The sequence below is a fragment of the Globicephala melas genome, chromosome X, assembly GCF_963455315.2.
Source record: "Globicephala melas chromosome X, mGloMel1.2, whole genome shotgun sequence".
Lineage (NCBI taxonomy): Eukaryota > Metazoa > Chordata > Mammalia > Artiodactyla > Delphinidae > Globicephala > Globicephala melas.
In genome coordinates, this window is record NC_083335.1 from 66,343,441 (window position 1) to 66,369,113 (window position 25,673).

The 25,673-nt window shown below is 38.4% G+C and overlaps 1 long non-coding RNA gene across 3 annotated transcripts in view; it reads left to right on the forward strand.

Annotated features, from left to right (window-relative positions):
* Positions 1-25,673, forward strand: part of LOC132594544 (uncharacterized) — a 94,018-nt gene that overhangs the window by 53,547 nt on the left and 14,798 nt on the right. The window lies entirely within an intron of this gene.

Consider the following 25,673-nt stretch of genomic DNA (forward strand, 5'->3'; position numbering starts at 1 on the left):
ACAGAAACAGAAAGAAACATCAACAACATAAAAAAATAAAAGAAAACAAACAAAACCGAAGACAAACGATAAAAGCAAAACCAAAAAAATAAAATGAAAACCAAAAACAGAGAAAAAAATAAAGATACAAAGAAAACAAAAAACAAGAGAACAATGAAACAAACAAAAGAACCCGAAAATGAAAACAAACAGTAAAAACAAGACTACTAAAAACAAGAAAACAGAACAAAAACAGGAAGCAAACTGAAAAAAAGCAAAGAAAACATAAAACAAACACACAAAAATGATCAAAGTTCCAAACAAAAGAACAGAAAAAAAAAATAAAAAGAACAAACAGTAAAGTAAAAATGGAAAAATAAGAAATACATTAAAATATTTTTGAAAAGAAAAGAAAAAATAAATTTAAAAAAACAGCAACAGAACAAAATGTAACAAAAAATTTAATAGTAACAACAGTTTTCCTGGGGCCAACTCCCACATGTACTTGCCCCCAAAGTCCATAGCTGCTAAAGCTAGACTGGTCTCAGTTGTGGGAGCACTCCTTGTTCATTCAGATAGTCCACACATGCAGGGTTTACCAAGCTGATTGCAGGGATTTAATCCATGGCTTGTGCAGCTGCATGGAGAGATTTCCATTCCTCTTCCTTTGTCACACATCCCCTGGGGCCCAGCTTTGGTTTTGGCCCCACCTCTGTGTGTAGGGCAACCTCAGGCCTCTGACTCCCACCCAGGCAAGAGGGGACAAAAGCAGCGGCTGATTGGGGCACACTTACTTAGGCTGGGGAGGGATAAGGCGGTCGCAACTGGGGCATGTGCGAAGTGCCTGCAGCAGCAGAGACCAGCAGGAAGTTGCAACAGATTGGGCTGTGCTTGCTCTGGCAGGAGTCCCTCCCAGTGCCTGTGGAGGCAGGGGCTGGCATGTTGGAAGAGAGTCTGTGACTGTGGCTCCGCCCCTTGCACACCACACGACAATGGTGCCTCCTTTCCAAGGCAGACCACCCTTCCTCTAGGAGCATTCCCAGCTGCTGGAGCCCTTCACTCCCATCCCATTAGGTTGTCTCCACACAGCCAAGAGTGGTCCTTTCCCCAAATCCGCTCTCCTAACCCCATGCTTAGCACTCAGCCCCCACCAGCATTGGCGGATTCCCATCTCAGGCTGGGGCACCCAGGGCTGATTCCCAAGGAGGCTTTGGCATGGGTGGCACGTGTGGGCCCGCTGGGGCCTGTGCAGCCAAAGGAGGCTTTGGTGGTGGTGGTGCTCATGACCCCAGAGCCTGCATGGGTGGAGGAAGCTTTGGCTTGAAGGGTGGGTGAGCCTGCTCAGATGGGTGCCCCTCCCAGTGCCCATGGAGGCAGGAGCCAATGGGTGAGAAAGGGGGTTGCAATGGCGGTCCCACCCCTTGCACACCACTCAACAATGACGCCTTGCTTCTATAGTGTCCTGGGTTTCTTCCACAAACTTTCCTGGTTGTGGAGCTCTTTACTCCTGTCCCTTCAGGCTGTCTCTTCACAGCCAACAGCTGTCCCCTCCCTGGATCCACTCTCCAAATCCCACTTTCCAGCACCCAGCCCCTCTCCACACCAGGAGACACACAACTCAGGTGTGCAGGGCTGTGGCATGGATCATGCATGCAGTTCTTACTTTGTCCTGCCTTCCACAGACTGGTTGTTGCATTCCACTCTGATCCCCCAAAGGCCTCTTTCTGCCCCAACTAATCTTCCCACCTTGAGGGGGCTTTCTGCATGTGGGAACCTCTCCTCACTTTTAGCTCTCTGCCAGCAGTGCTGGTCCCTTTCCATTTCTTATTTTCTTTCTTTCACCCTACCCAGTTGTGTGGGGATTTTTCTTGTCCTTTTATGTATCCAAGGTCTTCTACTAGTGTTCAGCAAGTGCTCTGTGAGAACTGTTCCATTCGTAGATTGTTTGTATTCTTGATGTACTTGTGAGGAAAGGTGAATTCCACATCCTCCTATTCTGCCATCTTGACTCCTCGAGTTCTCCTGATAGTTGGATCTCATTGTTTGAGTGACAATCCTAAAAATTTTATTTGAGCTGTTTTTACTTAGGACTTGGAGTCTTAAGGGGCATTGGTGCATTTTCCTAGGCAGGCATGTATGGGGATCTGGGTAGGAGGTCCAGGGAACCATAGGTGGCTGGTTTTTGTTAAATTTGGCTTAACTTTAGAAAAAACAAGTTGATATATGGCCTGAACAAACCGTTTGCTAGTGAAATGAGAGACTGAATTATTCAGCTCCAAGGCGCAAGGGACTTTTGCTCCTTCCAGCCAGAAGGCATCCTCAGGTGGCTAAGAACCTAGCAGAAGTGTTTGAGGATTAATCCTTGTGATGTGTAGTGGTCCCAAAGGGGGCCCCACTACAACCATTAAGTAAATACTGCTCTTCTGGGAAATGTGACAGAGGCTGATCACCTAGTGATCAGAGCACCCATGGAAGTTTTAGATTGTAAGAGGGAGAAACCAAGACACATAAAAGAGTTGAACTGACCCAAGGGTAATTCTTTGGGGAGCTATACTCAGAAGCAGCACCCATCCAATCAAACACACCATCCTCAGAAAGTTGTTCAGATCATATCTCATATCTGAATTAGGCTACCAAATTAATAAAGGGAAATTGTGCCTCAAAGGCCAAAAAGCTCCCAGATGAACAGCCACCTCTGGGAAACCCATCTGGGTTTATGTATAACATCTATGGAACTGACACTTGCAAGTATTTAACTAAATGGTAAGGTCTGACCAAATATAATTTGTGCCTGAGATGGCCAAAATGGGGCACTTTTGATTTTAAACTAAGTTGCTTTACTCACAGGCTCAATTAGAAAAATATCCAGCTATAAGATCAAACAGCCAGAATGGAAGGCATATTTTAATTGGTACCTGGAAGCCTCAAAGCAAGAGAATGATAAAGTGGCTTCATTGTAAGAGACAAACTGAAAATTATTAGAAACAGTGGCTTAATTAGAAAAGACCTCAGAAACCATTGCTTATTCTCCCCCTCTTTCCTCCTCCTTCAGCTTCTTCATATCCTCTTCTTTTTGTGCTTCCCTGTCCTGACCTTCCTGTTCTTCTACTTTCAATTTCAAAGAAAGAACTTATTGAGTCTAAGGGAAAGGATAAAGACAGCTCTAAAATAACAGCTGCTCCCTTTAAGGAGAAACCCACAAGTAGAGGGGAGCTTGCTCTTGCCTATACCCCTTGGACTAAGACAGAACTTAAGAACTTAACTAAGGATTTTCCAGATCCTTTACAGGATCCTTTGGGTTTTGCTAAATAATTTGACCTTACAGTAACAACTCACAAGCCTGGATATTCAGCCTTGTACCAGCTTGTACAATTACTAGTCTCTGAAAATAAAGCAAAAGAATGGCTCCAGGAGATAGATTAGAAGACACCTATGGAAGATTTTCTTAAACAAGGCTGCAGATTGCCAGAAATGCAGAGAAATTGCCCACAACCTTTATTAAGCTATTCCAAAGATCTTTCCAAAGAAAATAGATTGGGCAAAAATCCATCAATGCAAACAAAAGCCAGAAGAGACTTTTTTTGATTATTTCAAAATATTTGAAAATATAGTCAAATATCACTCTGGCACTGACCCAAAGAGTTTCCTGAACCATCAGAATGATCCAATATTAAATTATATTTTCCTAGAAGGAATAGGTGAATTGGCATGACTGGTAAAAAGATATGAACTTGATTGGGCTACTATGTATACTAATACACTTTTCACTATTGCTGACAAATTCTCCAAAACCTTACAGAAAAGAGAAAAGGAAAAAGCTGCCAAGGTTATGAATATGCAGTTACAACTGCTCAGCAGTCCATTGAGACTACCTGGCCCAAATTTCAATCAGTCTTGAAGCAACCACACCTGCCTTTGGAACCCTGTGGGCCCCCCTTCCAAGTATAAAGGCCCCCTCCATGTTCCCTGCCTCTTGTTTGTAGAAAAGCTGAAATCTCCCAGCCCTCCGTGAGTCACAAAAGAGCAGACTCAAGCAGTTAATGATTAGGACGATAAAGTCACAGATTCAGTATCTGATGCACATTTCTGAGTTGTTTTACAGATACTATAACTGCCACCAGAGGGAGAAAGCTAACTGCATGATGGCCAGATTGCAGCCATGACATAAGCTGCTCCATCTTGAGCAGTGCTGAATCTATGATTAGCACAATTCCAAGAACCATCCTTAAGAGAGTGGGATTAACACTATTGCTCATAGGTATCACCTCACACCAGTCAGAATGGCCATCAGTAAAAAGTCTACAAATAAATGCTGAAGAGGATGTGGAGAAAAAAGAACCCTCCTACACTGTTGGTGGGAATGTAAACTAGTGCACCCATTATGGAGAACAGTATGGAGGTTCCTTTAGAAACTAAAAGTAGAACTACCATATGATCCTGCAATCCCACTGCTGGGCATATATCCAGAGAAAACTCTAATTCGAAAAGATACATGAACCTCAATGTTCATAGCAGCACTATTCACAATAGCCAAGACATGGAAGCAACCTAAATGTCCATCAACAGATGAATAAAGAAGATGTGATATATATATACAATGGCATATTACTCAGCCATAAAAACAAAATGAAATAATGCCATTTGCAGCAATATGGATGGACCTAGAGATGATCATTCTAAGTGAAGTATGGCAGACAAAGACAAATATCATATGATATCATTATATGTGGAATCTAAAAAAATGATATAAATGAACTTATTTACAAAACAGAAACAGACTCACAGACATAGAAAATAAACTTATGGTTACCAAAGGGGAAAGGTGGGGGGAAGACAAATTAGGAGTTTGGGATTAGCATATACACACTACTATATATAAAATAGGTAGACAGCAAGGACCTAGTATATAGCACAGGGAACTATACTCAATATCTTGTAATAATCTATAATGGAAAACAATCTGAAAAAGAATATATATATATATATAGTAAATTAATTGTACTTCAATTAAAATAGGTAAGGAAAATCAAAAGAAAAAACACTATTGCTCATAATAATCTATATCTATGTGGGCATCAAAATAATTGTAGCTTGTTCTGCCCATGTATGTAAATAGGCAACTAAAACTGTCAGCAAAGAGATACTACAGAACTACGTTGACATCTTCCACTCTAAGAATATGGTACCCTATGTCAGCAGGAAGAAGTTACAGAAGATGGACCTTCACTCATAATCCCACAAACATGGAATGATATTCTGACAAGTGGGGATTTGTAAGCAGCTTTTGGCAGGAAAGAGCTCTTTGCAGAAAAGAGCTCTCTGCAGGAGGCTTCTTTGTTTTGTCACTTTAGGAAAGCTATATTGTAACTAATATAACCAGGCACCCCCATGCTCTCCTCATCTCTGGCCGTAGCACACATTTCATATCTTTTGATTACACAGTACCTTGCCTAACCTGTTGGTTCTTTCCATAGATCAAAGAAATAGAAATGAAGAAAAAGTAATTAACAGATGACCAGATTGTTTCCCTAGCTTCCCCTTCAGTAATCTTTCAAATAAACTTTGTGAACAAACTGCGTGAACAAAATAGCATCTAAAGAAAGACCACGAGGAGTCAACAAGCCTGCATGCAGTGGGAGATGGCAATGACTCAGACGCCCTATCTCAATGATTAACTGAAATTACTTGTCCTTTTCCCTTTAAAACCTTTCATGGCAAAGCAGAATCTTGGGAGTTAGTTTTTGAGGGACATGAGTCCACCTTCTCCCCAGATTGCCAGCATTCTGATTAAAAGCAACTTTCCTTTCTACCAACAATTGCCTCTTGATATTGATTTTTGAGTGGCAAGCGGCCAGACCTGACTTCAGTAACACCTTTATTGCAGAAAACCTGGGCATTTTGAAAGAGACTGCCACAAATTTAAATGAGATTTAGAACAAGGTAGGATTAACAAGGAATACGGGTGCTCTGAGGATTATGAGAAGGCATTCCCCCTCCTTCTCACTAACTACCTTCGGGGAAATTGAAATAAAAATCAGAGGGAAAACTTCTAAGGCCCTTGTAGACACAGGGGCTACATTATCTGTTCTTAACCCTACCCTTATTCATTGCCCTCTCCCTCAGAGTAAACAGTCGATTCAAATGATAGGGGTTTCTAATTTACCTATACAAGTTTTTAAACCAGCACCAATAAATTTTCAGCTAGGAACTATCATTGGAAGACATGTTTTCCTTTTGGTAAAATGTGCTCCAATTCATTTAATAGGATGAGACTTTCATAGGCATACAACAGCCATATTATCTTTCCACCAAAGGGTGAAATTATTTTAGATTTATAAAACTTAGATGCAGACAAGAACATAATTACCAAGAAATTGATGGTAATGAAAACAGGAGTTTGGACAGATGGAGAGGAAGTTAACTACTGTTACAGGTGCCTGAGGAATTATGGTCATCCTCCTCCTCAGACATTGGGAAAATCAAGTCAGCTACTCCCATTAAAGTAACTATTGATAATTCCAAGCCTCTATCCAATATTTGACAATATCCACTTAGATCAGAGGTATTAAATGGAATTCCTATTATTCAGGAATTCCTCAATAAAGGACTTATAATTCCTTGTACCAGTCCTTGTAATAGTCCTATTTTACCAGTAAGAAAGTTAAATGAGGAAGACTGAAGGTTTGTTCAGGACCTGAGAGGTATAAATACCATTGTGATCCCTTGCTACACTGTGGTTCCTAATCCTCACACCCTGCTCTCAGCCGTTCCAGCAGACACCTGTTTTTTCTCAGTAATAGACCTATGTAGTACATTTTTTAGTATTCCAGTGGAAGATGAAAACCAATACCTCTTTGCCTTTATGTGGGAAGATCATCAGTATACTTGGAGAGTTATGCTGCAAGACTATACTGAAGGACTCACTTATTTTTCTCAAATACTTAAAGCTGATTTAGCTGTTCACTTCCTTAATGGCTCTGTTTTGATTCAATATGTAGCTGATTTGCTTTTGTGTTCAAGAACTGGACAAGACTTTCTTTATTTTATATTTATTTACTTATTTGGCTGTGCTGGGTCTTAGTTGAGGCACATGGTACCTTTGTTTTGGCATGCAGGATCTTATAGTTGCAGCATGTGGGCTCTTAGTTGTGGCATGCATGTGGGATCTAGTTCCCTGGCCAGGAATTGAACCCAGGCCCCCTGCATTGGGAGCATGGAGTGTTAACCACTGGACCACCAGGGAAGTCCCCAAACAGGACTTTCAAACAGACACTATCTGTCTGTAACAACAATTAGCCTCTAAGGGACATACAGTGTCTAAAAACAGACTGCAATTCTGTTTACCAATTGTGAAATATTTGGGTCATTTGATATCCAAGGAAGGATTGTTAATTGATTCTGAAAGAATTAAGGGAATCCTGGCTTTCTTGCTACCCAAAACAAAGAAATAGCTAAGAGGATTCCTAGGTTTGACTGAATACTGTAGGAATTAAGTACCTACTTTTCCCCTAATTTCCCAACTCCTCTATGTGTTACTTAAGTACGACTGATCAGGCCCAATTGAATGGACAATAAAAGGAGAAAAGGCTACAGATGCCTTAAAAATCTTCATTGACTCAGGCTCTGGCATTAGGCCATCCTAATTATAAATTACCATTTTTTCTCTTTGTGCATGAAGATAAAGGAAATGCCCTAGGGGTGTGTTAACTCAGAAGCGTGGTGACCAGCATCAACCCATAGGATAGTATAGCCACCACCTAGATTCAGTGGCAAAAGGAATCCCACCCTATATGAAGGTTGTTTCAACAGCAGCTCTCTTGTTCAAAGTTACTGAAGAGCTCATAATGGGGTCTCCTTTGACTGTCTATGTTTCACATTCAGTGGAATCTCTTTTAAATTCTCATTATACTCAGCACTATTCTGTGAGTAGACTCACTTCTTACAAGGCATTGTTGCTTTCTTTGTCTAATATTATTATACTTTGGCTCAATGTGATAATCTTAACCCCACAATTTTGCTTCCAGTACCACAGGAAGAAAACAGCCACATCCGTATTTCACTAATGGATTATCTTCTTACTCCTAGGAATGATTTACAAGAAATCCTATTGATAATGCTGACTTAAGTTGGTTTACAGATGGATCTTACTTAAAAGATGAACACGGACATTACTGAGCTGAAAATGCAATAACATCCACTGTGGACATAATTGAAACTTCTTACTTACCAGAACCAAAGTTGGCACAACAAGCTGAATTAATTGCTCTAATCAGGGCTTCTCAGCTAGCCAAGGATCAAATAGCAAATATTTATACTGATAGTCGCTATGATTTTGGAGTGGCTCATGATTTTGGAAGGCTCTGGAAGGAAAGACGATTTCCTTCTTTTTTTTTTTTTGCGGTACACGGGCCTCTCACTGTTGTGGCCTCTCCCATTGTGAAGCACAGCTTCCGGAAGCGCAGGCTCAGCGGCCATGGCTCATGGGCCCAGCCGCTCCGCGGCATGTGGGGCCTTCCCGAACCGGGGCACGAACCCGTGTCCCCTGCATCAGCAGGCGGACGCTCAACCACTGCGCCACCAGAGAAGCCCTGAAAGAGGATTTCTTACTTCCTCAGGGAAGCTCATAAAAAAATGGGAAACTAGTCTCAGAATTACTAGACTCCATAATTACCCAAACAATTGGCCATTATCAAAATACCTGGACATTCCAAATCTTATTCAATAGAGGCTAAACGGAATCAATTCACAGACTTGGCAGCTAAACAAGCTGCTTTAAGTTCTATTTCTGTCCAGCTCTGAGAATGTCCACTACTTAAACTTGACACCAATTTAGCTGTTAAGAAATTTCCCCTACAGGTTCAAGAATTTGCCCCAAAAGATGAAAAAGAAATATGGAAGAAGAAAACAAGATTCTTTGATCCCACCTCACGAATACGATTTGGAAAATAATAAGAGGCTTATAGTGCCCATGGGGGCTCAGTTACCCTTACTCCAGCACATGCATTCCCTGACCCAATAGGCTCCTGAAAAAATAACTTTATGGAGAAAAGAGTATATTTCAAAGCACTCCTCAATGGTAGCCAAAAAGGCATATACTGGATGTATTATTTGCCTTAAATATAATCCCAGAAAACCACTGCATTGGTCACAAGGTCACTTTCCCATTCCTAGGGGACCCTTTGAGGTATGGCAATTGGGCTTCATCCAAATGCCACAATCTCAAGGATATGAATATATTTTGGTAATGATCTGTATGATTTCACACTGGGTTGAAGCTTTTCCGTGCAGAACAGCAACAGCTTTAACAGTAGGTAAATTACTATTGGAAAGAATAACTCCTGTTTGGAGGATCCCTTTCGAGTTGCACCACGACCAGGGGACTCACTTTACTGGGAAAATAATAAAATCCATATTTGGCCAATAGTGCGCTTACCACCTCCAATCTTCAGGATTGGTAGAAAGAATAAACAGTATTATCAAAACTCAATTGACAGATAGCCTCATCTACCAGAGGGCAGACAGCAGAAGCAAGAAGAACTACAATCCTGCAGCCTGTGGAACAAAAACCATATTCACAGAAAGATAGAAAAGATGAAAAGGCAGAGGGCTATGTACCAGATGAAGGAACAAGATAAAACAACAGAAAAACACCTAAATGAAGCGGAGATAGGCAACCTTCCAGAATTCAGAATAATGAGAGTGAAGATGATCCAGGACTTAGGAAAAACAATGGAGGCAAAGATGGAGAAGATGCAAGAAATGTTTAACAAAGATCTAGAAGAATTAAAGAACAAACAAACAGAGATGAACAATACAGTAACTGAAATGAAAACTATACTAGAAGGAATCAATAGCAGAATAACTGAGGCAGAAGAACGGATAGGTGACATGTAAGACAGAATGGTGGAATTCACTGCTGTGGAACAGAATAAAAAAAGAATGAAAAGAAATGAAGACAGCCTAAGAGACCAGGGGAACAATAAGAAATGCAAAAACATTCACATTACAGGGGTCCCAGAAGGAGAACAGAGAAAGACAGGACCCGAGAAAATATTTGAAAAGATTATACTTGAAAACGTCCCTAACGTGGGAAAGGAAATAGCGACTCAAGTCCAGGAAGTGCAGAGAGTCCCATACAGGATAAACCCAAGGAGAAACACGCCAAGACACATAGTAATCAAATTGGCAAAAATTAAAGACAAAGAAAAATTACTGAAAGCAGCAAGGGAAAAATGACAAATAACATACAAGGGAACTCCCATCAGGTTAAGAGCTGATTTCTCAGCAGAAACTCTACAAGCCAGAAGGGAGTGGCATGACATATTTAAAGTGATGAAAGGGAAGAACCTAAAATGAAGATTACTCTACCTGGCAAGGATCTCATTCAGATTCAAAAAAAAATCAAAAGCTTTACAGACAAGCAAAAGCAAAGAGAATTCAGTCCCACCGAACCAGCTCTACAAAAAATGCTAAAGGAACTTCTCTAGGCAGGAAACACATGAGAAGAAAAGGGCCTACAAAAACAAACCCAAAACAATTAAGAAAATGGTAATAGGAACATACATATCGATAATTACCTTAAACATGAATGGATTAAATGCTCCAACCAAAAGAAACGGGTTTGCACAATGGACAAACAAACAAGACCCATATATATGCTGACTACAAGAGACCCACTTCAGACCTAGGGACACATACAGACTGAAAGTGAGGGGATGGAAAAAGATACTCCATGCAAATGGGAATCAAAAGAAAGCTGGACAGTAATCAAGACAGTATGGTACTGGCACAAAACCAGAAATATAGATCAACGGAACAGGATAGATAGCCCAGAGATAAACCCATGCACATATGGTCACCTTATCATTGATAAAAGAGAGAGGAATGTACAGTGGAGAAAGGACAGCCTCTTCAATAAGTGGTGCTGGGAAAACTGGACAGGTACATGTAAAAGTATGAGATTAGATCACTCCCTAACACCATACACAAAAATAAGCTCAAAATGGATTAAAGACCTAAATGTAAGGCCAGAAACTATCAAATTCTTAGAGGAAAACATAGGTAGAACACTCTATGACACAAATCACAGCAAGATCCTTTTTGACCCACCTCCTAGAGAAATGGAAATAAAAAAAATAAACAAATGGGACCTAATGAAACTTCAAAGCTTTTGCACAGCAAAGGAAACCATAAACAAGACCAAAAGACAACCCTCAGAATGGGAGAAAATATTTAAAAATGAAGCAACTGACAAAGGATTAATCTCTAAAATTTATAAGCAGCTCAATAAAAAAAAATAAACAACCCAATCCAAAAATGGGCAGAAGACCTAAATAGACATTTCTCCAAAGAAGATATACAGACTGCCAACAAACACATGAAAGAATGCTCAACATCATTAATCATTAGAGAAATGCAAATCAAAACTACAATGATATATCATCTCACACCAGTCAGAATGGCCATCATCAAAAAATATAGAAACAATAAATGCTGGAGAGGGTGTGGAGAAAAGGGAACACTCTTGCAATGCTGGTGGGAATGTGAATTGGTACAGCCACTATGGAGAACAGTATGGAGGTTCCTTAAAAAACTACAAATAGAACTACCATATGACCCAGCAATCTCACTACTGGGCATATACCCTGAGAAAACCATAATTCAAAAAGAGTCATGTACCAAAATGTTCATTGCAGCTCTATTTACAATAGCCCAGAGATGAAAACAACCTAAGTGTCCATCATCGGATGAATGGATAAAGAAGATGTGGCACATATATACAATGGAATATTACTCAGCCATAAAAAGAAACGAAATTGAGCTATTTGTAATGAGGTGGATAGACCTAGAGTCTTTCATACAGAATGAAGTAAGTCAGAAAGAGAAGGACAAATACTGTATGCTAAAACATATATGGAAGTTAAGAGAAAAAATGTCATGAAGAACCTAGGGGTAAGATTGGAATAAAGACACAGACGTACTAGAGAATGGACTTGGGGATATGGGGAGGGGGAAGGGTGAGCTGTGACAAAGCGAGAGAGAGGCATGGACATAGATACACTACCAAACGTAAGGTAGATAGCTAGTGGGAAGCAGCCGCATAGCACAGGGAGATCAGCTCGGTGCTTTGTGACCACCTGGAGGGGTAAGGTAGGGAGGGTGGGAGGGAGAGAGATGCAAGAGGGAAGAGATATGGGAACATATGTATATGTATAACTGATTCACTTTGTTATAAAGCAGAAACTAACACACCATTGTCAAGCCATTATACTCCAATAAAGATGTAAGAAAACAAAAAAGAAAACTGGAGTAGCAATACTCATATCAGATAAAATAGACTTTAAAATAAAGAATGTTACAAGAGACAAAGTAGGACACTACATAATGATCAAGGGATCGATCCAAGAAGAAGATATAACAATTATAAATATATATGCACCCAACAAAGGAGCACCTCACTACAGAAGTCAAGTGCTAACAGCTATGAAAGAGGAAATCGACAGTAACGCAATAATAGCCGGGGACGTTAATGCCTCGCTTACATCAATGGACAGATCATCCAAACAGAAAATTAATAAGGAAACACAAGCGTTAAATGACACAGTAGACCAGATAGATTTAATTGATATTTATAGGACATTCCATCCAAAAACAGCAGATTATACTTTCTTCTGAAGTGCGCATGGAACATTCTCCAGGATAGATCACATCTTGGGTCACAAATCAAGCCTCAGTAAATTTAAGAAAACTGAAATCATATCAAGCATCTTTTCTGTCCACAATGCTATGAGATTAGAAATCAATTACAGGGGAAAGAAACATAAAAAAACACAAACACAAGGAGGCTAAACAGTATGTTACTAAATAACCAGGAGATCACTGAAGAAATCAAATAGGAAATCAAAAAATACCTAGAGCCAAATTACAATGAAAACACGACAATCCAAAACCTGTGGGATGCAGCAAAAGCAGTTCTAAGAGGGAAGTTTATAGCAATACAAGCCTACCTCAAGAAACAAGAAAAATCTCAAATAAACAATCTAAACTTACACCTAAAGGAACTAGAAAAAGAAGAACAAATAACCCAAAGTCAGTAGAAGGAAAGAAATCATAAAGATCAGAGCAGAAATAAATGAAACAGAAACAAAGAAAACAATAGCAAAGATCAATAAAACTAAAAGCTGGTTCTTTGAGAAGATAAACAATATTGATAAACCATTAGCCAGACTCATCAAGAAAAAGAGGGATAGGACTCAAACAATAAAATTAGAAATAAAAAAGGAGAAGTTACAACAGACATCACAGAAATACAAAGCATCCTAAGAGACTAGTACAAGCAGCTCTACGCCGATAAAGTGGACAAGCTGGAAGAAATGAACAAATTCTTAGAAAGGTATAACCTTCCAAGAGTGAACCAGGAAGAAACAGAAAATATGAACAGGCCAATCACAAGTAATGAAATAGAAACTGTGATTAAAGGTCTTCCAACAAACAAAGTCCAGGACCAGATGGTTTCACTGGCGAATTCTATCAAACATTTAGAGAAGAGCTAACACCCATCCTTCTCAAACTCTTCCAAAATATGGCAGAGGGAGGAACACTCCCAAACTCATTCTATGAGGCCACCATCACCCTGATACCAAAACCAGACAAAGATGTCACAAAAAAGAAAACAACAGACCAATATCACTGATAAACATAGATGCAAAAATCCTCAACAAAACACTAGCAAACAGAATCCAACAACACATTAAAAGGATCATACACCATGATCAAGTGGGATTTATCCCAGGGATGCAAGGATTCTTCAATATTTGCAAGTCAATCAATGTGATACACCATATTAAAAAACTGAAGAATAAAAACCATATGATCATCTCAATAGATGCAGAAAAAGCTTTTGACAAAATTCAACACCAATTTATGAAAAAAACTCTCCAGAAAGTGGGCATAGAGGGAACCTACCTCAATATAATAAAGGCCATATACGACAAATCCACAGCAAACATCATTCTCAATGGTGAAAAACTGAAAGCATATCCTCTAAGACCAGTAACAAGACAAGGATGTCCACTCTCACCACTATTATTCAACATAGTTATGGAAATCCTAGCCACGGCAATCAGAAAAGAAAAATAAATAAAAGGAATACAAATTGGAAAAGGAGAAGTAAAACGGTCACTGTTTGCAGATGACATGACACTATACATAGAGAATCCTAAAGATGCCACAAGAAAACTACTAGAGCTAATCAATGAACTTGGTAAATTTGTAGGATACAAAATTAATGCACAGAAATCTCTTGCATTCCTATACACTAATGATGAAAAATCTGAAAGAGAAATTAAGGAAACACTTCCATTTACCATTGCAACAAAAAGAATAAAATACCTAGGAATAAACCTACCTAGGGAAACAAAAGACCTGTATGCAGAAAACTATAAGACACTGATGAAAGAAATTAAATATGATACAAACAGATGGAGACATATACCATGTTTTTGGATTGGAAGAATCAATATTGTGAAAATGACTATACTACACAAAGCAATCTACAGATTCAATGCAATCCCTATTAAACTACCACTGGCATTTTTCACAAAACTAGGACAAAAAATCTTAAAATTTGTATGGAGACACAAAAGACCCCAAATAGCCAAATCAGTCTTGAGGGGAAAAAAACTGAGTTGGCGAAATTAGACTCCCTGACTTCAGCCTATACTACAAAGCTACAGTAATCAAGATAATATGGTACTGGTACAAAAACATAAACATAGATCAATGGAAAAGGATAGAAAGCCCAGAGATAAACCCATGCACCTATGGTTAACTATTCTATGACAAAGGAGGCAAGAATATACAATGGAGAAAAGACAGTCTCTTCAATAAGTGGTGCTGGGAAAACTGGACAGCTACATGTAAAAGAATGAAATTAAAACACTCCCTAACACCATACACAAAAATAAACTCAAAATGGATTAGAGACCTAAATGTAAGATGAGACACTATAAAACTCTTAGAGGAAAACATAGGAAGAACACTCTTTGACATAAATCACAGTAAGATCTTTTTTATCCGCCTCCTCAAGTAATGGAAATAAAAACAAAAATAAACAAATGGGACCTAATGAAACTTAAAAGCTTTTGCAAAGCAAAGGAAACTACAAACAACACGAGAAAACAATCCTCAGAATGGGAGAAAATATTTGCAAATGAATCAATGGACAAAGAATTAATCTCCAAAATATATAAACAGCTCATGCAGCTCAATATTTATAAAACAAACAACCCAATCAAAAAATGGGCAGAAGACCGAAATAGACATTTCTCCAAAGAAGAAATACAGATGGCCAAGAAACACATGAAAAGCTGCTGAACATCATTAATTATTAGAGAAATGGAAATCAAAACTACAATGAGGTATCACCTACACCAGTTACAAGGGGCATCATCAGAAAATCTACAAATAACAAATGCTGGAGAGGGTGTGGAGAAAAGGGAACCCTCTTGCTCTTTTGGTGGGAACATAAATTGATACAGCCTCTATGGAGAACAATATGGTGGTTCCTTAAAAAACGAAAAATAGAATTACCGTATGATCCAGCAATCCCACTACTGGGCATATACCCAGAGAAAACCATAATTCAAAAAGACACATGCACCCCAATGTTCATTGCAGCACTATTTACAATAGCCAGGTCATGGAAGCAACCTAAATTCTCATCGACAGATGAATGGATAAAGGAGATGTGGTACATATATACAATGGAATATTACTCAGCCATAAAAAGGAACGAATTTGGGTCATTTGTAGAGATGTGGATGAATCTAGAGACTGTCATACAGAGTGAAGTAAGTCAGAAGGAGAGTAACATTATCATATATTAACGCATATATGTGGGACCTTGACAAATGGTACAGATGAACCAGCTTGCAGGGCAGAAATTGAGACACAGATGTAGAGAGCAAACGTATGGACACCAAGGGGGGAAAGCGGCGGGGGTGGTGGTGGTGGTGGTGTGATGAATTGGGAGATTGGGATTGACATATAAAATGTATAACTAATAAGAGCTTGCTGTATAAAAAATACACATAATAAAATTCATAAATTCAAAAAAACAAAAAAAATCATAAGATCATGAAGATAACAACAACAACAGCAAAACTCAATTGGCAAAATTCTCAGAGGCTTTTAGTCTTTCATGGTGAAAACCTTTCCCATTGGTGCTTCTCAACCTCAGGTCTATCCCTTTTGGTAAACATCAACTGTTTCCTTTTGAAATAATCACTGGGTGACCTATGTGCTTAGATGAAGGCATGTAAGAACCAGCATTACTTAAGGGTGCCGTATCATATTATTGCCAAGGACTTATTAAAGCACTTAAAGAAAATGAAAAGTTACTAATTCCTTTCACAGCGAGCTCCTGGGAGACAAAGACTCTAAGGACCACGGGTTACAGCCTGGAGATTTTGTCTATTGGACAAGATATCAAATAAAGGACTCTTAACAACCAAATTGGAAGAGGCCATATCAGATATTACTAACAAATCTGTGCTGCAAAACTTAAAGGAGTAAGCTCTTGGATTCACATTGCTCACCTTAAAAAGCCTCCTCTCCTAAATGGACTGCAACTCCTGTTTCTGACACCCAGCTTTGACTAACTAAAACCAGCACTACCAGACCAGGAGGAGAAGATGAAATCCGAAGTAAACAGATGACCCAAGATGCTGGACCAGGTCTTGATAATCGCTCACATTTGCTTATGAACCAAATGTATTTATTTCTTGGGCTCAATCACTTGAAACTTTGAAAAATCAATCCAATTGCTGGGTTTGTGGCCAATTACCCATGTCCAGCACTTCTGGATTACACTGGCGGGTTTAACCTCTTCACGGTTCAGACTGGCTAGACCTTAGGCATTTTATCTTAGAAGAAAGAAATTCTAGTACCATGCAAGCCACCAATGATATCACTAAGTGGGACCCTCTTACCTGGTTAATTAATGACACCTGTTCTGAACCTGGCCATAAATACTCCTTTTCACTGGATGTTACGCAATCCCAACCAGAGCAGCATGCTAAGGCTAAACCTAAAAATGTAACAACCTGTCTTTTTGGTGGCATTATTCCCCAGTTATGGGATGAATTTATCTGATGCCAGCCTATGGCAACCTGAATATGAGGGACCCTCTCTGATGGGGACAAACCAATCATACCAAAGATAATCAACCTAGCAATACTTATAAGTTATGTTGGATGCCACCTGAAAGTTGTCAGTATACTATAACTTTGAGGACCAGTGATTGGTTTGGAACTAATTGGTTAAGAGGACCAGGGATATACTGTGTAGCTTCTAATGGGATCCAATGGATTTGTGGAACAAGTTTGTGGCCTTGGTTTTCCTCAGGTTGGTTAGGGAGATGCACAATTGTTTTCCCTTGGGTTCAAGGTCACTTACCGGTAACCTTGGAAATAGCCCCTGCCAATCTGCCTTTAATGTGGGCACACTGGGTTTGATTAGTTTTTCAGTGATATGATCATTTGCTCGTGATATTTGTTCCTGCTCATGGAATAGAAGATATCATTACTCACATAGAAGCTTTACTAAAAATTACTCAGCAAGCTTTGAATGATAGTAATTAAGCCATTAGCTTGCTCAATTCAGAAGTCTCCATGATGAGAAAAGTGGTCCTACAGAATTGCATAGCCCTTGATATTCTAACTGCTTCTCAAGGGGGAATTGTGCTATAATACATACTGAATGCTGTGTCTTTATACCTGGCAAGTCTTCTAATGTAACTCATTCTTAATACCTATGAAGACTCAAATTTCTGGTCTGAATAATCCTCTTCCCAGTTTAGGGGAAATACTAGGAAAATGGTTTGGTTTAGGAGGATCTTGGCTTAAAACTTTACTAATAATGTTGTTTACTCCACCTGGCAATTTTAATTACAGTTTGTCTAACTTGTAAGGTGATAGTTTCTTGCCTTTCATGCCATATATTACCTACTCCTACTAAGATAATCATGTCTAAACAACTTGAAATTATTGATTACATCTATAGTTCTTTATAAAATAATGGACATGCACAATGCATATGCGAGGCAAAACTGGCATAAATCTTATTGGACAACCTGGAATTGACCTTCAGTCCTTGCCGAACATCCTATTAGTATAACCAACCCCCTTCCCAAAAATAGAGAACCAGGCTACTAGGTCCCAGCCATCAAGGGACATGATGAACCCAGGGCAGGTAAGCAACCTGCATGGAGGGATGAAATAATTGATCACCTTATGCTTTTTATCAAAAGATTTATGATAAGAAGGGGGAGATTGATGAAATAAAAATTCATAATTTAAGGCAACTCTCTAAAAATTTAAACATAAAAAGTTTCTCTGCCCTTTGGCCTCCTCTCTCCCTTCTGCTGTGCATTGTGTATTTGCATTATGCATTGACCAGACCTCCCCCATGGCAGAAATACCTGCTCCACCATATAGAGCAATATACTCCCAGTGCTAGCAAGATAATTCCTTAGGAGATAACATTCCTTCTTAATCCTGCAAGGGGTCAGGATGACCCATTACTTTGTAAGTGCAATTCTAGATTGTGTACACTGTCAATACGTACTGTGATATATAACCTTCTGTCTCAAAAATGTATATAACTGTGCTTTGACCTCTAATGGGCAGAACAGTTCTCAGGGCTCTCTGGGTTATAATCTGTCTCCTGGGTTATAATCCTCAGGTTGGCTCTAATACAATTTTCCATCTCTTTCATAGATTCACTATTGATTAATTTTTCATCAACACATTATTTTTTAAGGCTGTAGCTGGTTACTTTGTAAGAGTCTGGAGATGAGCTCACAGCAAGTTTGAGTGTAATATAACCATTTCCAAAGAGGGTTTTATTTTATTCTGTAATAAAATTTTAAGTGATTTGTCAAGAAAATATCCAAACCCAAATAAAAATTTGTCTCTTGTTCTACAGTTGGATCATGTATGCTAAGACATTTTCTCACTATGGACAACGAAAATAAAGTATCTTTGGGACTTTCCTGGCGATCCAGTGGTTAAGACCCTGCGCTTCCAATGCAGGGGGCGCAGGTTTGATCCCTGGTTGGGGAACTAAGATCCCACATGCCACGTGGCACAACCAAAAAAAAAAATAAAAACAAATAAAAAATTAAAATAAATAATGAAGGGAAAAAAAGTCTCTTTAAAATGACATTTCAATAGCTGATGTTGCCAAACTAATTAATATAGAAAAGGGCTTTGAAAGGGAGAAAACCTTTTTAAAAATATGAGTTACTTGGTACTATATTAAGATTAAGGGGAAAATACTTTTCCCTCAAATTATGAATCTGTATCTGTATCTTATTAATACAAGCATTTTTAATATTACTCCTTTATTTTAGAATGAATAATGCTTATAAGTATAACTAAGTCTCAAGTATAAAGGGGCTGATTATCTGCCTGGAATATAATTTGAGCCTTTCTTCCACTCCCAACTTATCATTTAGAAATTTCATTGTATTAATAACAGAAGTTAGGCAACTAAAGGAACAAGGTATAATTCAAATAAGCAAATTCTGTTCTTTATTAGCTGCCCTTGAGAAAGTTTGAAAATGAAGTTGAGGGGAAGCAAAACCATAATGCTTATACTCATCAATTTATTTAATAGTGTTCTCTTTCTTCTCTATTAGCAAAGCAGTTGAATAAAGCTTTATGTACTTACTCAAAGAGACTAAATCTCGGTATGTTAAATGGTTTGCTCCATGTTGGTTTAACATGCACACACATAAACATATAAAACAAACCAAATAAATACTTAAGAACTTGATGTAGAGAGAAGATTCCTTCCCCAAAAAGAAGCTTCTGGTAAGATGAAGTAGACATACTTTTCCCTATTCTTCTTACTATTCATTCTTGCAAATAAGAACCCTGGACACTATATATAAAATAAGAATATGAAAGGTGGAGAGAAGGCAGACAGCTAGGGTCCTTGGGACCAAAAGGAAGAGATGTTTATGAGTTCTGTGGGGTTTCTCTTTGCCTAATATATCCCAGACTTGGAACTGAAGAAGGTAGAAACCTCAAATTGCCAATTACTGCTGTAAAAGGCCCAATAAATCCTGGTTTCCCTAGCAACAGATCAGGAAAGGAGCATCTTAACAAGGCAGAAAACTTTTACATAATAATGGCTGTACTCTAGTCAAACATTACAGAAAAGAACTGTGGCTCCTCACCCCTAACCATACCAGAAAAATCCAGGTGGGTACCACAGAATTCCCATGAGGTTGTAGCAGAGCATCACAACATTCATGTGTGGGTGATGTTCAAGAGGTCCAAGTAGATAACTTGGACTCTCATCCCCCTTTGTCAGCAATGAAACCATTCATCCCCACGATATCAGTGGAGACCACGTAGAAACTGTAGACTTCAGCCCCATGCAGCACAACATTTTTTTACCTACTGGGGAAATATCAAAGGAGAAGTGGAGAGTAAGGAACTTCACTATCACCTAATGGTACCAAAGCACCCCCATTGCAGCATCACTGGAGACTGTGAGGGAAGCCAGAATTCTGATTCTTGCCCAGCAGTAAAAATAAGCAAATAAGCTCCCATCCTTAGGTGGTAATGAGGTCAAGTGGGGAATCTAGAATTCTACTTACACCTGGAAGTAACAAGGTGGTGATACTCTTTACCCTGCCAAAGCACTGTCAGAGAAAACCAGATGAAGCAGAAGATTTAAATAACACCCAGAGTCTAATAACATAATATTAAAATTTTCAGGTTTCAACTGAAAGTCACTTATACCAAGAACAAGGAGGATCTTAAACTGCATGAAAAAAGAAAATCGAAGTGTGTCAACACTGAGATGATACAGATGATAAAATTATTTGAAAATGATTTTCAATCAACTTTTATAAAAAAGCATCAGTGAGGAATTACAAACACAACTGAAACAAAAACAGAAAGTCTCATTAAGCATTTAGAAAGCACCAGCAAGGAAATAGAAGAAATAAAAAAGACCAAATGAAATTTTAGAAGTAAAGCATAGAGTCAGTAAAAATTTAAAAGCTCAATAGGTGGGCTCAAGAGATTGGAGAGAACAGGTAAAAAATTTATGAACTGAAGATGCAGCATTAAAAATTGCCCAAACTATGATAAGAAACAAAAAGCAGAGAATGACATCCCTCATAAATGTATATGCAAAAGTATTCAACAATACATTAGTAAACAGAATTCAAAAATATATAAAAAGGATATACACCATGACCAAGTGAGATTTCTTCCATCTATGTAAGGCTAGTTCAACATTCGAAAGTCAAATAACGTAAACTCTCACATTAACAGAGTAGAGAAGAAAAATCATGATTATATCAATAGATGCAGAAGAAAACACTTGAAAAAATCCACCAGCCATTCATGAAAGAAACTCTCAGAAAGCTAGGAATAGAGAAGGACTTCCTCAATTTGATTTAAAAAAATTTAAAAATCCACTACAGCCAACATCATTCTTTTTTTTTTGTATTTTTAAAAACACCTTTATAGGAGTATAATTGCTTTACAATGGTGTGTTAGTTTCTGCTTCATAACAAAGTGAATCAGTTATACATATGCATATGTTCCCATATCTCTTCCCTCTTGCGTCTCCCTCCCTCCCACCCTCCCTATCCCACCCCTCTAGGTGGTCACAAAGCACCAAGCTGATCTCCCTGTGCTATGCGGCTGCTTCCCACTATCTATTTTACATCTGGTAGTGTATATATGTCGATGCCACTCTCTCACTTTGTCACAGCTTACCCTTCTCCCTCCCCATATGCTCAAGTCCATTCTCTAGTAGGTCTGTGTCTTTATTCCCATCTTGCCCCTAGGTTCTTCATGACCATATTTTTTCTTAGATTCCATATATATGTGTTAGCATACGGTATTTATTTTTCTCTTTCTGACTTACTTCACTCTGTATGACAGACTCTAGGTCCATCTACCTCACTACAAATAACTCAATTTTGTTTCTTTTTATGGCTGAGTAATATTCCAATGTATATATGTGCCACATCTTTTTTTTTTGACTGTTTCAAATCTTTATTTCCATTTGAATGTAGCCCAAGCCTCAGTACTTTCATCTAAGAAGTATCGTGTCAGATTGTATTACAAACTAAAATTTTATAAGTCCTATAAAAAATTCCGTTTTACCCAATTTCCATTCCCCACAGCTCCAGCCCCACAAGAAATTCATACAATTATTTAAAACAAATTATAATTCAATAGGAATAAATTATTCAAAATAATAGATCTAAAGAAATTTTCTAGAATCTTGTGCAATAGGGTTAGTTAGATAAATCATGTACCTGTATTCAGCTTAGTTTAAATTTTAAACAATTTTAAGAATAGCTGTTACAGAATTTATAGTGAAAGAGGCACCTCAAGAATTGGAGGCAAAGATTAATCTTAGTTGCTCTGTCTAAACTGTGCTTTGTGGTCCTATTTAGCATTTTATATATATATATATTTATTTATTAACATCTTTATTGGAGTATAATTACTTTACAACGGTGTGTTAGTTTCTGCTTTATAACAAAGTGAATCAGTTATACATATACACATGTTCCCATATCTCTTCCCTCCTGCGTCTCCCACCCTCCCTCTCTCACCCCGCTAGGCAGTCACAAACCACCTAGCTGATCCCCCTGTGCTACGCAGCTGCTTCCCACTAGCTATCCACTTTACGCTTGGTAGTGTATATATGTCCATACCACTCTCTCACCTCATCACAGCCTCCCCCTCCCCCTCCCCATATCCTCAAGTCCATGCTCTAGTAGGTCTGTGTTTTTATTCCTGTCTTACCCATAGGTTCTTCATGACCTTTTTTTCCCCCTTAGATTCCATATATATGTGTTAGCATAAGATACTTGTTTTTCTCTTTCTGACTTACTTCACTCTGTATGACAGACTCTAGGTCCATCCACCTCACTACAAATAACTCAATTTCGTTTCTTTTTATGGCTGAGTAATATTCCATTGTATATGTGTGCCACATCTTCTTTATCCATTCATCTGTTGATGGACACTTAGGTTGCTTCCATGTCCTGGCTATTGTAAATAGAGCTGCAATGAACATTTTGGTACATGACTCTTTTTGAATTATGGTTTTCTCAGGGTATATGCCCAGTAGTGGGATTGCTGGGTCATACTAGAACAAAAAATTTCACAATTTGTATGGAAACACATAAGACTCCGAATAGCCAAAGCAATCTTGAGAATGAAAAACAGAGCTGGAGGAATCAGGTTCCCTGACTTCAGACTATACTACAAAGCTACAGTTATCAAGACAGTATGGTACTGGTACAAAAACAGAAATATAGATCAATGGAACAGGATAGAAAGCCCTGAGATAAACCCATGCACATATGATCACCTTATCTTTGATAAAAGAGGCAAGAATATACAGTGGAGAAAAGACAGCCTGTTCAATAAGTGGTGCTGGGAAAACTGGACACCTACATGTAAAAGTATGAAATTAGAACACTCCCTAACACCATACACAAAAATAAGCTCAAAATGGATAAAAGACCTAAGTGTAAGGCCAGACAATATCCAACTCTTAGAGGAAAACATAGGTAAAACACTCTATGATATAAATCACAGCAAGATCCTTTTTGACCCAGCTCCTAGAGAAATGGAAATAAAAACAAAAATAAACAATTGGGACCTAATGAAACTTAAAAGCTTTTGCACAGCAAAGGAAACCATAAACAAGACCAAAAGACAACCCTCAGAATGGGAGAAAATATTTGCAAATGTAGCAACTGACAAAGCATTAATCTCCAAAATTTACAAGCAGCTCATGCAGCTCAGTATCTAAAAAACAAACAACCCAATCCAAAACTGGGCAGAAGACCTAAATAGTCATTTCTCCAAAGAAGATATACAGATTGCCAACAAACACATGAAAGAATGCTCAACATCATTAATCATTAGAGAAACACAAATCAAAACTACAGTGAGATATCACCTCACACCAATCCAAATGGCCATCATCAAAAAAATCTACAAATAATAAATGCTGGAGAGGGTGTGGAGAAAAGGGAACCCTCTTGCACTGTTGGTGGGAATGTAAACTGATACAGTCACTATGGAGAACCGTATGGAGGTTCCTTAAAAAACTAAAAAAAAAAAAAGAAGGAGTATTAAACATGAACAAGTTTAGACCTAACGGTTTGGAAAATTCTCATTCTCTCCTAAAGGCAAACTATGTTGAAGTTAAGAAATGGCTTCCAAGTAACAATCAAACCCAGGGTCCTGCCAGAAAAATACTGTATGCTCTCAAGGTGAAGCTGAAGTTATAGCTCTAAAATCCTTTGTTAAGGCATCAAAAAGATACAGTGTTCTGCTTTAGAATATTAAGTTGGACAAAAATAGCACTTTAGAGTTTAAGGGTGTACCTAAGAGTATCTTCATCAAACAAGAGTATCTAAGAAACATAAAAACTTTATTATACAACCCTCCTGACATAAGACCAGGGTGAAGAAGGGTTTAATTGGAAGAAATTCAGGGTGTGGTGTTTATTCATAGGAGACCAAAATGATTTTAAAAGAATTACATTTCCAGACATACCACCAACTTTCACTGACAGGGACAAAAACACTACAAAAAGGAAAAAAGGACTTTGAACCTCCGAAACCTACTAGCAGGGAGCAAACCACAAAAGCTACGCAGTTGAAAATATAGCTTACCTAGCAAATCAAAGGAAGGATGACTCAAAGTGTGGAACCAAGAACAATGAGTAAGGATTGAGCCATTCCTGGGCAGGAATGGGGCTGAGTCCTTAATGAAGAAACTTCCAAAATTTTCCTGTCTGGATTTCAGAATTTCTATGTACTTCTTTGTGCTTCACATTTTCTCCCTATTTGAATAGGAATACCCATAGGGGTTTTATCAGTCTCGACCCTGTATGTTGGGCAAATGGAGTGCACATAACTCAGATCAAGAACTATACTTGAGGTGATTTACTTAAGAAAGTATACCTGAGAAAACTTCATCTGTGCATGGATCTGATTTAGATGATTTCACGGACTTTGAGCTGATGGTATAGTGAGATGAGACTTTTGTGGGCCTTTGTAGTGGGTAAGTGTATTTTGCATGTGGGAGGATTGTAAATAATTTGTGGCCACATGGGGGACCTATAGGGTTTTAAAATTCACATGTACTTTACATGAGGTAAAATTCACCACTTTAAAGGGTACACTTCTGTGGTTTTGGGGACATTCATTAGGTTCTGCAACCATCTCCACTATCTAATTCCAGACTATTTCTATTGATACCCCCACCCCCAAAACCAAGCCATACCTATTAGTAGTTAGTCCTAGTTTGTCTTTCCTCCCATGTGATAGCAATAACTACTCTACAGATTTCTATCTCTATAGATTTGTCTCTACAGATTTGTCTATTCTGATTACTTCATATAAATGGAATCATAGAATATGTAGCCTCTCGTATATGGCTTCTTTCACTTAGCATATTTTCAATGTTTATCCATCTTGCAGCATATATCAGTTCATTTCATTTTATTTCTGTATAATATTCCTTTGGATGGTTATGCCACATTTTATTTGTCCACATCCATTTTATTTGTCCATCCAACATTTAATGTATTGAATACATTTGGGTTATTTTCATTTTTTTGGCTAT